The sequence below is a fragment of the Bacillus rossius genome, chromosome 1 (assembly GCF_032445375.1).
Source record: "Bacillus rossius redtenbacheri isolate Brsri chromosome 1, Brsri_v3, whole genome shotgun sequence".
Classification (NCBI taxonomy): domain Eukaryota; kingdom Metazoa; phylum Arthropoda; class Insecta; order Phasmatodea; family Bacillidae; genus Bacillus; species Bacillus rossius.
This window is the reverse complement of record NC_086330.1, coordinates 345,350,444-345,363,596: the sequence shown is the minus strand read 5'-3', so window position 1 is coordinate 345,363,596 and position 13,153 is coordinate 345,350,444. Positions and strand designations below refer to the sequence as shown.

Sequence of the window (13,153 nt, the reverse complement as noted above, 5' to 3'; positions counted from 1 at the left end):
TTTAGCCGGTCGGCTAGGTTGTTTCTGAAGCGTCGACGTAACATCTCGTAGACTCCCCACAGTACTTACGTATTATGCTGAACACTCGTCTTAGAACACTGATTAATTTAAGTAAAATACCTAATGGTAAATTGAGGCCGACCACAGAACTGTACGAAAAAGATTGAGAAACATTACGACTATTGAAACTACATGTTGGTGATAACGAAAGTAGCTGGTTCAGTGTTGCACGGAGCTGCAGGCCTCTCCAAGCTCCTGAAGGACACTGCTGCTCTCTACGGGCGCGACCCCCCTCGCCCGCCACCCCTCACGCGGAAACGTGTGAATTTCGCGGGAAACTGAACCGGCCAGGTTCGGGACAAGGCGCACAGTGAAACATAATTTTGAAAGGACTGAAATATTATATGATGAAAATAATGTCTAATAAAAACCTGTGGAAGAATATACATAATTATGACGTCGACTCAAGTGTCTCCTTTGCTCATAAAGTACGTTATGCTGCGCCAACCTCTGATCTTCCCCTTGACGAAGAAACATCATTGTAGCTCGGATAGTGTTAATTTCCCCTGCCACGAGGCCTGAACCCTCCCTGAGAATACTACGCAACCCGCATCACGGGGGTGATATCCGTGGCTACGAAACCCTGCCCCGTGCAGTGATTGTGTGTTTTAAGGAACATACTTTTATATTTAATAACGAGTCATGTGTATTATTTTTATGTATTATTTTTTCTGTAAACTTTTGTAATTATTGTTATGCGTGTTACTAAAATATCATGTGATATTTTACGTTAACTGTCACCGGGCGTCGAAGCCGAGGCCAACACCCGGAATCTCTCCGAGTGCTGCACGTGTTTCGCTATGTTGGGGGGGGGGGGGGGACGGGCGGAGAGGCAGAGACGCGGCAGGAGGGGGCAGTTGGCATCTGGCGGCTGGACAAGGCAATCGCACGGTGAGACGCAGAGCCAAGAGCACCGACGGGTGAGATCGTGTCAAGGGGAATTGCAACTTCACGACCACGTGGGTTACGCAGCTTATCGTTTCTGTAAATAGTTAAATTGTATATAAGGGTTTTTCTTGTTTCCGTGAATTCAGACATTGCGCGTATCAGCGGACACGGGCATACCGCAACGAGACGGTCTTCACGTTTTCGGTGCTGGCAATCAGACTGACTTTGTTTTTCGCTATCATTCAGGAGGAGCATAATAAGTTCTTCAAACGCACGTATCGCGAGACCACAGGGGCAGCCCGCACTTGGCGCCTGCCCACCGAAACACGTGTAGCCGAGCTTCACTCCGCGGAGAGAAAGGGTGTTGAGCCGCGCGCAGCCCATGTAAAGGGAGTTTGTGAAAGATTAAGTAAAACATTTTATCACAAACTGACGAACTTTCATTGTAGCACGGGTAGTGATAATTTCCCCCTGCCACAAGGCCTGAACCCCGACCCGAGAATAGGACATAACCAGCTAAATTACGGGGGGTGATATCTGTGGCTACGACAATTACATTTGTTGTAGTTCGGCGGAGGGATATGCCACACCTGGCCGGATCCTTCCACCGATGTAGCACTCGTTGCCTGGCGTTCGCCTCGTTGCACGAACTACACTTTAATGCGCGCACGAGCGCGTTCGGTGCACACGCCTTTGCGAGATGTTCATGAGGCATAGCGGTCTATGCGACATAGGGGAGCATTGGCGGTCGGCGTCAGTATAACCAGTCACCATGGACAGGGGTACCAAGGAAAGTCATCAATCAATACGAATGTCATTTTTTAAGAAATAAGTAGAGAGTACTATATTGTCGCGGGTTGAAATTTTGCAGGGTTGTTGAAATCAAATTTAGGGACTTTACTGACGGGACTCTGGGCTGGCTGCTCTGTTCACTCGTCAGCGCAAGTGGCGTGACCATGTAATTGGGGCACGGGGCCGGCGCGGCGCGCTGCGGGCTTGCAGAATTTTGTTTGTTTGTTTGGCCGCGCGCTGGCGCAGCCACGGGCCGCAGTTACTGGGGCGCGCTGTCGTAACAAGCCGCGCGGTGTGGCCTGCACATTGGGGTAGAGGGGGGGTAGTCTTCCCAGATGTTCTAGTTAGTTGTTTAGTAAATTTGACTTCAATAACGAGCTTTTGTTATGGTAGGCGCGGCAGGGCGCGCGAATTTAAGCGCAAGTGAGTGGTGACTCGGGGCTCACTCAGGCGGAGGCTATGCGTCTCACCTGTGGTCACGAGTTGTTAGTTCGTTCGTGATGTAGGAATTCAAGCTTTCGGGCGGAAGCTATGGTCGACGCCAGAGGCCACGAGTCGTTTAATTTAAGTTAGGTCATAATGTAGTCGTCAAGCTTTCGGGCGGAGGCTATGGCCCTCGTCAGGGGTCACGCGTCATAGTTTTTAAAATGTAATGTTCGTTCGGGATTTCAAGGGCAGGAGAGGCCCCTACGTTATTTTTTTAAAGTAATCGATCAAGAAAGGCTTTTCGGAAAATGTGAGTATGGACTTATCTTTGTTTTAATTTTAAGTATTAATTATGATTTGAGGTATTCGGAAGGACTAGGGAAGTGTTTAGTGAAGTTCTCTCATTCTCTCTCTTGTAAGGTCGTTCAATCGTTAAGGAAGTAAAGAGATTATTGTTTTAAATTGTAATCCCGCTATTTAAATGTTCTTTAAAATGATGTTGAGTATTTGACTTTAAGAATAAAATAATTTTAATTAAGTATTATGTTATTTTGCAAAATCTCCTTAGTTCAGCTCTCACCAGACATCCTGTACGGGATGACGAACCTATGATCCTAGGTACAGTAAAGTATTTTATGAAGTTAAGACTAGTTGATGCCAAGCGAGTTGTTTCTATGTAAAGAGCTACGATTCTCTCCCCCCTCTGAAGGTGCACGTGACAGAAATGGCGGTGGCACCGGCTAGGTGCACGTGACAGAAATGGTGGAGGCGCCGGGTAGGTTCTATTTCTGGAGAGAGAGAGAGGTAGATTTTTATGTTTATTATTAAGTTAGTTTCAGCTTCTGATAGCAGGTTATTAAGAGTTTACTTGAGGAGAGGATTACGGAATTTTAGTCTATAGTGGAGGAAGTCTTTGAGATTTTTTTTTTGACGTAACAGATGTTTATTTGAGGATACTTGTAAGGATAAAGTTTATAGTGATAAGTTGTTTTAAGTCGTTGAATTTATTGTAGATTTATATCGGGGATTATTACGTGAGGAGAATACGTTATAAGTTAAATGCTTATTAGAGATAATGCAAGTGGTTTAATTTAATTGAAGTTCATTTTAAGATTGTAGGTTAAGAGAATTATAATTTAAAATAAAGTTTTTTGTCGTAAATAGGAATTATTTTCAAGAGAAGTTTGTTTAGTTGTCGTGCGCGTAGGAGACGAGACGTACGAATTAAATCAGTCGAGGGAAGGATAAACGTTAGAAAGGAATTAAAGAGAAAACGAGAGTTTATGTAAAAGAGAGTTATAGAATTTATAGTGATGTTTTGTTTTAATTAGAAAAATGTTGAGAGTTGTTTCAGAACGACACGTCAGTGGACGTGGCAGAGTGAACACGTGACGGGGAGGTGCTGAGACCTAGCGGAGAACGGAGGAACCGCAAGCGAGGGTTGGCGCACCTGATGGAATTCGGTGACGTCACGGGCTCATACGGAGACGTGGACAGGCCGTGACCTTGTTTTGATCAGCTGTACGGTAACTTAACGATAAGAAAATAGACTATTGGTTAAATAAATTTAAATTTAAGTGTGTTTTAGGAGAAGAGGAACTTTCAGTATGTAAGTAATTTAATTTAAGAAGTGTATGATGTATAGGCTAGAAGTGTTTCGTTGTAAGTTGTTTATGTTTTTGTTAGTTAAATTCTACCTCGGTTTTAAAAATATTTTTTTTGGGATTTGTAAACATTATTAAGGAGGTACACTATAAAATCGATAAGCATTGAGAAAACTGGGAAGGCTAGATTTTGTGTGTAGAGGGAATTTACTCCAAAAGAACAGAGAGACAAAATTAATGTTTTCATTAGGGCGAGGGACCCTAAGGTGAGGCGTTGTGTCCCTGGGAAGAAAGGGAATTGTAGCGCAGACCATAGGAGATGGGCTGACTACGGAATTAAGGGTCAGGAGAATCCTGAGAGTTGTGAGTAGTTTGGGGCAGGAGTTCCCCATGGTAGTACCGAAGTGGCTATCCTGTATGGGATAGGGTACCATTTCAATGAAGTTTGTTGGTGGGGTTAGAGTCCCTTGCTGTGTAGTGGGCCTATAGCAGATAGGCACTACAGTGAAATTTTTGGTTATTTTGTGAGGTAAATTCCCTGGAGGTTAAGTAAGATTGGATTCAGTTAGGAAGGAGGGAAATGAGAAACATTGCTGTAGAGAGTTAGTGTACTTGCCTAATGTGAAATTGAATTTTACTAAATTAATTTAGGAGAAAGTTTTGTTCGGTAAATAAATAATAATGGAAGATAGCTAGATAATTAATTAATTTTTTTTGAGTAAGGTGTTTTAAGTAATGAAATAAAATAAGGTGAAGTAATTTGAATAATTGGGGAGGAGTTTCTTTAAGAGTTTAGATAATTGTTTTTGAATTTATTGAGATATTCAGCCAGTGAAGTTTGAGTGTGAGAGATACAGTGAGATTTTAAGGAAATCGGTTGTTTATTAATTAGGACAAATGAGATTTTTTGATTAAGAGTCAGTAAGCATAGTTAAAATTTACGACATGATATTTGTTGACAGTTTACAGTTATTAAGGAGAAAACAGAGTAATCTATTTATTTTTATTTTAATGGTTTGAAGATAAGATTATGAATTTTTTTTGGAAGTTTCTTTGGCATGTTGGAATAATTTTTTTTGATTTTTAGAATTTACAGAGAAAATTTAATTGATTTACATTAGTTTGGAAGTATGGAGGTTTAGTGTTCGATTAGCCCTAACTTGATGGTCGGATCCCAAAAGAATGCCGTAAAACCGATAGCCAATTGAGAGGAATGCGGTAGGCGCTTGTGTAGAGAGGGGTTGTGGGAAAACTCCTTGGGACTGATGGCAGATCAGGGGCCCTAAATAGTGTGTGATGCTGTAAAACCAGTGCAGAGAAAGCCTGGTATGCTTAAATTTTTGGGCACAGGTTATGTAAACCTGGGGTTCCATGGGATTTAGTCATGTTAGCTGCTGTGAGACATTAAGATTTCCAGGCTCCATAGTAAATTCAATGTAAATTTTTGTTTTCTTAAAATAATAAATTTGTTTTTAATTTTTTTGAGATATTTGATTTGTAACAGTGAATACAGACCCCGAGGAATAAGAGTTGTCATGCTGTGAGAGGAGAAGGTGGTAGGCCTAAAAGGGTACAGGCACCACAGAGGTTATTTGTATTGCATAATTTAAATATAAGGAAACTTGAGAATTTGAAATTTTGTTGTTGGGTTGTACACCCATAAGAAGAGTATAGGCAGAATTTTTATTGTTATGAGATGTCTAATTTAATTGAAAAGAAGAAAGTTTAAAGATGCAAGGTAACATTATTATTGTAATAATTGAAAGAGATTAAGAGGTAGAGAGAAATAGGCAGTTTTTGTTTGTAAGTACTAAAGTTTACATATAGAAATTTAGTAACTAAGAATGAATAATAAGTTAAGTCTAGTGTAAAAGTTTTTTTTAAGTTTGTTAAGTTAAGAGTCATAAGTAAATTTTTTTTGAGAGAGAATGTCTTTGATAGGAAGTATTAGAAACTTATGGGAATTTTAGGGTAACATAAATAATGTAGGTAATGAATAATAAATAGATGGTAGGTCTTAAGTTAGGATTAACATTTGAAGCAGAATTTAATTAAGAAGAAGGAAAATAAATAGGCCTAATGAAAAGAACAAAAAAGGATTTTATGGTAAAGCATTTTTTTTAAGTAATAAACAATGAATAATAATGTTGTTTCAGGGTAATGTGTACTAATAATACAATTGTTTTTTTTAGGACCAAAGAACAGGAATTATGTAATTTAAATTAACATGTATTTTTGAAACTGTTACAGATTCCTTAAGATGAGCTGAGCAGCAGTCCAGTTTACAAGATGACAAGAGTTCGAGAGACAAGATACAAGATCACTGAAACAAGAGCCAAGACTGAAGATTCAAGAGAAGAGAAAGCTGGCAGCCATGGACTTACAAGTGGAGATTAATAAGGTCATGTAAAGTTTTATTTTTTTTTATGGAAGACAGTAACTGGAGTTTTTTTTTGTTATAAACATTATTTACAGAACTTTTTAGGTTATAGTAATGTAATGGAACTAGTGAGTTGTGGTAGCTGTCAAAAAGAACTAATACCTTAAGTTTAATTTTTAAAGTTAATTTTCTTAATTTACAGAGGGATTAGTAGTTTTTTTTAAAACCTTATTTAGGTTGGAATTTAAATACAATAGCTTATTATAAATGTGTACGAACAGTTCAAGTTCACAGTACTGATAGGTAGGTCAGATGATCTTATTGATTTTGATGATTTGTTGTTTTGAGTTGATTTTTAAGTGTTGTGAATTAGACAATGAAATAGTTCTGAAAACTTAAATTATTTCAAGCTAAGAAATAGTAAAGTTAATTGTAACTCAAAGGACACCAGAATTTAATTTTTTTTTGAATTAGTAATGTTTGAAAATTTTATACTTTACAAGAAAGGTTATAAACAAACAGATCGGATGGAACAAGGATGCAGTAAATCACAATTTCATTTAGAATTATTGATTAGCTTTTGAGGTTATGAAGGAAAAGTAGCTATAATTTAAAAATTTGAATAAAAATGGTTTTTTTTTATTTGTTTGAAATAGAAAGTTTAAAAGTTAATTAGTCATGATCTAGGTGGGTGATGGGGTGGGAATTGGCCACTCTTTTTCCCTATAACCTCCCTAACATGGCCTTCTATTACAACTAACAGAAATAAAGAAGAAGAAAAATGAAGAATTATTAGTTAGAATGTTTCTTTCATGAAGATACCTGATGAACTTTTACTGTTTGGAAGAATAGAAGCAAGGTTAGTCAGATATTTTTACTCAGAAGAAGAAGAAGATAAAGCAGTTTTATGACTCGACAAGCCAGAGATTGGTGTTTCCCCTCTGCGCTTCTATTGACTACGTTGTTTACTCTCATGGGATAGCTGGTTCGGCACCATGGAGAGAGATTGGTGGGCATTGTGGTTGCCCCCAGAAGAAAAGAAGAGTAGAAGAGGTTATGGGTGGGTCATGTGAACTGACCTTCAACCCAGTTACTTCGTGGGGACTATTTGCTGTATAGAGAAGATCAAGACTCAAGAGTTAGGGAAAATCATTGGAGGTCATGTTTCCCTTCCTTAAGTTTTTCCTATCAAATTATTTGCCTGATTAGATTATGCTAAGGGTGGGATACTTTATGTTAGCAGTTGAATTAATTAATTTTATTTTTTTGTGTGTTTGCATCCTTGCCCATCGATTGCAGTTTAGTAGTTAGTTTTGTATTTGTCAGGCGTGATGGTAATGCCTGTTGATGATGTTTCAGAATTGTAATCTGTTCGTGATGAGGATGGCACAACTCCGAAGCAGATGTGGGGAGAAGTTGTGAGCTGCCCTGGAAGCCAGTCCAGTAGCTGTTGGAGTTGAGTGGTGTTTGCTGATGGCCAGCCCAGGGAGCTACTCTTCTCGACAACACTGACTTCGAGGAGTTGCACCAACCTTCACGAGATAAGAGTTTAATTAATTGAAACACTGTAAGGACACTTAATTTTTTTTTAAGAACGAAAGAAGTATGGTAATAAACGGAAACCGAAAAAAAAAAAATAATAATAATTATCAAGAATTTGCACATTGTTTAACGAATACTGAGAAACTAAGAACAGTAATTTAATTTGTAAAGAGAGCTTCACTAACAGAACAATTTTTTTAGAATTGAGAACTCGAGCCTCTGAAGGTTCCTGTGAGAACAAACCAGATAAAAGTTTTACATTTAATTTTATGAATACTTGTTGTTTTAAAATAAATCTTATGCAGAATCTAGATGTATGTTCAGACAGCAAGGAACTAAGAAAATTATTATTTTTGTGAAATGAGGAATTTATAGTTATGGTTTAATGGAAAAAGACAATTTGTAATTTTGAGGTAGCTCGATGGGGCTCGAGCTCTGTGAGGGGAGGGTTATGTCGCGGGTTGAAATTTTGCAGGGTTGTTGAAATCAAATTTAGGGACTTTACTGACGGGACTCTGGGCTGGCTGCTCTGTTCACTCGTCAGCGCAAGTGGCGTGACCATGTAATTGGGGCACGGGGCCGGCGCGGCGCGCTGCGGGCTTGCAGAATTTTGTTTGTTTGTTTGGCCGCGCGCTGGCGCAGCCACGGGCCGCAGTTACTGGGGCGCGCTGTCGTAACAAGCCGCGCGGTGTGGCCTGCACATTGGGGTAGAGGGGGGGTAGTCTTCCCAGATGTTCTAGTTAGTTGTTTAGTAAATTTGACTTCAATAACGAGCTTTTGTTATGGTAGGCGCGGCAGGGCGCGCGAATTTAAGCGCAAGTGAGTGGTGACTCGGGGCTCACTCAGGCGGAGGCTATGCGTCTCACCTGTGGTCACGAGTTGTTAGTTCGTTCGTGATGTAGGAATTCAAGCTTTCGGGCGGAAGCTATGGTCGACGCCAGAGGCCACGAGTCGTTTAATTTAAGTTAGGTCATAATGTAGTCGTCAAGCTTTCGGGCGGAGGCTATGGCCCTCGTCAGGGGTCACGCGTCATAGTTTTTAAAATGTAATGTTCGTTCGGGATTTCAAGGGCAGGAGAGGCCCCTACGTTATTTTTTTAAAGTAATCGATCAAGAAAGGCTTTTCGGAAAATGTGAGTATGGACTTATCTTTGTTTTAATTTTAAGTATTAATTATGATTTGAGGTATTCGGAAGGACTAGGGAAGTGTTTAGTGAAGTTCTCTCATTCTCTCTCTTGTAAGGTCGTTCAATCGTTAAGGAAGTAAAGAGATTATTGTTTTAAATTGTAATCCCGCTATTTAAATGTTCTTTAAAATGATGTTGAGTATTTGACTTTAAGAATAAAATAATTTTAATTAAGTATTATGTTATTTTGCAAAATCTCCTTAGTTCAGCTCTCACCAGACATCCTGTACGGGATGACGAACCTATGATCCTAGGTACAGTAAAGTATTTTATGAAGTTAAGACTAGTTGATGCCAAGCGAGTTGTTTCTATGTAAAGAGCTACGATTCTCTCCCCCCTCTGAAGGTGCACGTGACAGAAATGGCGGTGGCACCGGCTAGGTGCACGTGACAATATATAGGTACCTCATGTGTGGTCCGGAGTTAGAATTGAGGGGTAACGAAATGTAAAACGCGAACCTGCAATAAATATTTTACCTGGAAAGTCCTTTTGACGTACTGTAGATAAATGAAATCTAAACGTAAAACACTCCAAGCTACTGAATTACAAACTAAATGAAATGACGGTTTTGACATCGTATGACCGAAGGCCACCCCAAAGCCCGACCTGCACCCGCCAGTACTCGGCTCTGCTAACGGAAAGCACCCCTAGCCATGGCCCACCCGAGTCAAGTGAGCGGACCGCAGCCCAAGGTAGAGAATAGCGAACCATTTTAATTACGCATGCAATGCACTCCCCGTGCCTACAAAATTCCCCACACAATAATAACGTAATCAAAAACAAACAAAAGCCCCTAATTAATAAAGTGCGACGTAGGAGTGCCCGTCACTCACGTGTAGTTTTCTACTAAAACAGCTGTGAGTGCAACCCTTGCGGCCTTCAGCCTAAATTCAGTAGTGAAACGTGTGACATAACGCAAACCGCCCCAAATTAGCATTATCATTCGCCAATGGAGTAGTTATCAAGAAACAGACAGTCTCCAGCTTGACTCTAATATTCAAACTTATTTTAGACAAACTTATTAAATGTCAATTCTATAACATATATAGATATTAAATTAATCATTATGTTTTATTATGTGAATTTAGAGCCACTTAAATTTAGTTAGTTATATAGATTTTTACGAATAACGGAACTTTAGAAACTCTGGCACGACAGGGAGCTCACCCCTCCCCTCGTGCCAGGGCTGCACGCCAGTACAGCGCGACTCGCGGACCGGGACGGACGCACGTCCCACGGGGAGCCAGCATCTCTTTGTTTCACCGAACGTCCATCTGGTAATTATAGTCACAACCAAAACCTTTTCTTTAATACTCCCCGTGTGCGCCGGGTCCTTTTCCGGTGAAGGGCCTAACCCAGCCACGTCAATTTAACACGCCCCACACAAAGCATTACGTGGGGCCGTGCAGTATACGGTACGGGCCGTCTCCCGCCACCCCAGAACTTTATTTAATCGCCCAGTGCACAGGCACAGGCTACATTCAAACTCAAACGTGTTTTTAATTTAGTAGCGAGCCGCGGTCCGCACAGGTGGGCCCGCGCGTCGCAAGTTACAGATTACGAGATTAGCCGATGCTAATCGAACGCTCTCCCTCGACTGCAACTGGCGTGAGGACTTAAGTAAATGCACGTAGAGGCACGCAGGTGTCCCTCTCAGATAACGTGTGCAGTGTAATCGTGTACGTAAAAGCACCACCGAGTGCCGTTTTATCAAGTGTAATTATAATAATAGTGTAATCAAAACTTCTACGTGTTCCGACGCCTCATTGGCAGTCATGTTCCGCCGAGTAAACCTCGCGCCCAATGTAATGAACCAGTGTCAATCGTGAACAATAAAAAGTCCACCCCGCACCCCCCGTGCGCGACGTGCGACCCGTAGAACAACCAGAACAGTGTATGTAAATTAACCTAAACAACCCAACCTAATCAGGAAACAAATTCCATCACCGCCGACGGTTCTAGCGGACCACGCTGGAGCAACGAACCCACGACCATCACACGGTTAGACACCGAGCTAGCCTGGCGCCCTCCCGGAACAGAAATCTCTAAGAAAGCCAGCCACCCCGCTAGGACCTGCGCCCGATCTCGAACACGAGACCGCGGCGGACGGCAGTTTTTACAGTAGGCAGGAAATTAAAAATGTGTCAACTTCACGAATGGAACCGAAATTTGTTTGAAAAATAAATAAACAGCTATAGTGATGCGTAGTCTTCTCATCATCACAAGATTAATAATAAAATTTGAGCGGAGACTGTAACATTACATGGTGGAAAAATTAAAATAAAGGTGTAATGCAAGGCCCTTGAGTGCTTTCAAGAATCTGTACCGTAACTACCGGTTGTTTTAGGACCTAAAATTACTCTGAAAACGTGTTTTTAGTCATTTTCACTCTTCTAAAAATACAGTTTAAAAACTTAATCCGATATCAAAAGTAATTTTTGGCTGTCAACGAATAATTAAATGATTTTCGTTAGAAGACCCCACTTGGATAACTTGAGTAGTTTTGAAATTGTGTTGTGTTTACAGAAGCTCTGCACACTGTATGTGTGCCAGAGCAGATGGTGCCCTTAACTGCCAATGAAAATTTACACATAGGTCACACGAATTCCACTTGTATCAGTGAAAATACATAATATCAGAACAACAGTTTGCAATCCCTCAAGAACGAGTAAGACACAGAAGTCTCTACGGACATATCCAAGAGGGGATTGGCCAGGGGAGCAGCTAACCCCTTCCACAGAGGAAAAACGAGTAACAAGTAATTGTAATTAGAAAATTTGTAACTAATTCTCACTAACTACTGTTCAAAAAGTCTTTCTATTTTAGTAAGTGATGTTCATAATTTTATTTCAATTATTGTATGACACCATGCACCCTACTACCTCACAAAAGAGATTTAATTCCTGAAAATGGTCTCCTTCGTTTTTGAGCTGGATACACTCCATATACATTAGTGGTAAAAGTTAAGAAACCACAAAACATTGGTAAAGACTTGTAGGATTAACTCTGTCAATCAACTACAGGAATGGACTCAGTAACAGTCTACAGTCCTGTGCATTATATGAACTTTTGCCAGTTTCTCCATTGCTCGTATAAATGTATTTACATGTTTATTTAAATGGAAACCCTAACTGACTAAGAAATTTTAGATTCTAGAACATCAAATTATTATAGGTATACAGAACCACCATTATCATGTTTTATAAAGATTGCATGCCATTTCAGTGTATGCAGGCAATTCCATGCCCATGCCTCAAATGTACTAAGCAGCTTTAAGCTAAAAACAGTATATTAAAATGTTAGCAAATCATGTAAATAGTGCGGAGTAAAGCAATACTAAATATACTGATGCAATATTTTCTCGGTTTCCTAAGAACACTTCATACCAGTAGCAATCCTACACTTTGCAGGACACTGGATCATTTAATTTTTATGGGGGCATAATATTTTGAAAAGAGGCCTTTCCAAGAGGCTTGGAGGGTATGGAATGGCCCTCAGGCCTTTGTCCAGAAAATATGTCAAATTAACTCTATCAATCTGTCGTCGTCCAGGCTATTCCCTGAGAAAGGTACAGCTGCCCGACTGTTCGTGGTAGAGGGGGGTTCAGTCCTCATGGTCTCCGGGGAAAGCTAACCTGGTGCTCGTAATGACAAAGTCCAAGTTCAACGGGCGACTGCTGGTTTTATTGTCACACTGACCCTGATACATGGGGCTGACCCCGACCCCGCCTGATACTTCTGTATCAGCTAAGCAGTAGCTGTCCCAGGAAGCAACAAGGTATCAGCATTCTCGTTACAGGTTACACATCCTCCGTCCCGTCATCACCATCGTTAAAAGGTATCAGTTTTCTCATTCCACGTTCTTCGTAAAAAGGTATCAGTTTACTCATTCTATATTCTTCGTAGTCGTAAAAAGGTATCAGTTTTCTCATTCTACATTCTTCGTAGTCGAAAAAAGGTATCGGTGTTCTCTTTCCACGCCTTTCGTTATCGAAGTCTTCAATCTTTGCAAGGTGCACGCACTGCGCATTGAGCATACTTAGATGAGAAGCCTAAGATGTACATCAAGCTCTGTCCCTGCCCGAACATGCCCGAATATTCTTCGGCCAACCTCGGGATTTGTTTTATTTTTGCGCAGGAAAATTAATTCAAATATTAAAAGTGGTCTGTTAGGTTAGCTACATTAAATCACTTTAAAACTCTATGGACGGTTAGTTAGGTTAGTATAGCTACATTAAAATAAACAGAGAAATATAAATGTATATTGATGTCCCTC

General features: G+C 40.4%; 1 long non-coding RNA gene across 1 annotated transcript; it reads left to right on the top strand.

The window, feature by feature from the left end:
• The first annotated feature begins 2,949 nt into the window (after nucleotides 1-2,949).
• On the top strand, nucleotides 2,950-10,768 carry LOC134528154 (uncharacterized). The gene is made up of 2 exons (XR_010074357.1): nucleotides 2,950-3,775; nucleotides 6,021-10,768. It is a non-coding gene; the product is annotated as an uncharacterized LOC134528154 (long non-coding RNA).
• The last annotated feature ends 2,385 nt before the right edge of the window (nucleotides 10,769-13,153 follow it).